The sequence below is a fragment of the Empidonax traillii genome, unplaced genomic scaffold (assembly GCF_003031625.1).
Source record: "Empidonax traillii isolate 1590-97213 ecotype Southwest subspecies unplaced genomic scaffold, ASM303162v1 scaffold2315:size121786, whole genome shotgun sequence".
In the NCBI taxonomy this organism is placed as follows: Eukaryota; Metazoa; Chordata; class Aves; order Passeriformes; family Tyrannidae; genus Empidonax; species Empidonax traillii.
In genome coordinates this window covers 92,097-93,416 of record NW_020957508.1, presented here as the reverse complement: position 1 = coordinate 93,416, position 1,320 = coordinate 92,097, and the positions used below count along the sequence as shown (strand labels likewise).

Genomic DNA, 1,320 nt, shown 5'->3' with positions numbered 1-1,320 from the left:
TTTTTTTTTATTTTTTTTTTTCCCCCCTATTAATTTAATGTATAGCTCAATATTTGGGCGTCTGGGTCGCTGGCGGCGGCGGCCGAGCGCGTGCTGGGGGGATTGGGAGCCCGGGATTTCCAGGATGGCCTTCCCACGGATCCGTGGGGATCCCCCACGAGTGGTCCCTGGTGGGAATCTCTGAGCAGGACCCAGCTCCAGGCTCAGGCATCGCCACCAGAGTCCCCAAACCCTGCGGAGGGTCCTGGGCACTGGGCCCCGTCTGCTGCTGGAGCTGCAGGTCTCCAGCTCCTGCTTTTGCCTTGAAATCCCAGTTAAAGACAAGGAAAACGGGAGCTGGAGAGAGTCCCGGGACCAGCAGGGCCAGCTGGGGCTGGAGGGACCAGTTGGGGAACTGGGAGCTGGTGGTATTTTGGGAAAGGAGGGGGCAAGACCTTACCCTGGGCACGGGAAGAGTGTCCCACGGATCCTGCCCACGTTCCAGTCCCAACCTCAGCTTTTCTCCGGCATTCCTTGGTCCCCTGGACCCCACTCCTGTCACCTGTTAGTGGGAGAAACTGGTGTGAGCCCGGTGCCAGCCCAGGCAGAGCCAGGGCCAAGCTGAGAGGTGACTGTGTCCCCACCATCCCAATTCCCTTCCCAGATCACTCCTCCTGTCCCAGTCCCGCTGTGGGGAAGTCGGTGTTGGGGTCTGGCTCCAACCTCCTTCAGGGTGGGGACAGGTAGGAATTGGGGGTCAGTGGGTATTTCAGTGCCTAGGGACACCCTGGGACACCTTGAGAGAGGGCAGGTGGCAGCAGGAGCAGGAAAATCCACGTGGATAGAGATGGCAGGAGAGGGGGGCACAGAACCATGGAATGGTTTGGGTTGGAAGGGACCTTTCAAAGCCCAACCAGCCCCACCCCCTGCCCTGGGCAGGGACCCCTCCCACTATCCCAGGTTGCTCCAACCTGTCATGTCCTGCAAAACTCACGGAAGGGGCTGCTGAGTGCGCTGGGAGTTGCTCTGGGGATTGGGGGGACCCCCCCTCCCACCCCAGCCCCACCTCCCACCACCATCCCACTCCAGGAACTCCTCACCAGGCTCCTCGTGCTGCCTCTCCTGGGGACAGGGTGACCCTCAGGCCGTGTCCGGGACAGGGGGTGGCACCTCCTGGCACGTCCTTGGTGCTCCTGGTGCCTCCAGCTGGGGGGTGCAGTCAATCAAGGCCCTGGAACCGCTGGATGCTGGCCTGTGGATGGGCATGGATGGGCATGGATGGGCATGGATGGGCATGGATGGGCGTGGATGGACATGGATGGGCATGGATGGACGTGGATG

General features: G+C 61.7%; 1 protein-coding gene across 1 annotated transcript in view; it reads right to left on the bottom strand.

Moving 5' to 3' along the window:
* Positions 1-1,320, bottom strand: part of TMEM161A (transmembrane protein 161A) — an 8,757-nt gene that overhangs the window by 7,127 nt on the left and 310 nt on the right. The gene's annotated exons all lie outside the window — the stretch shown is intronic.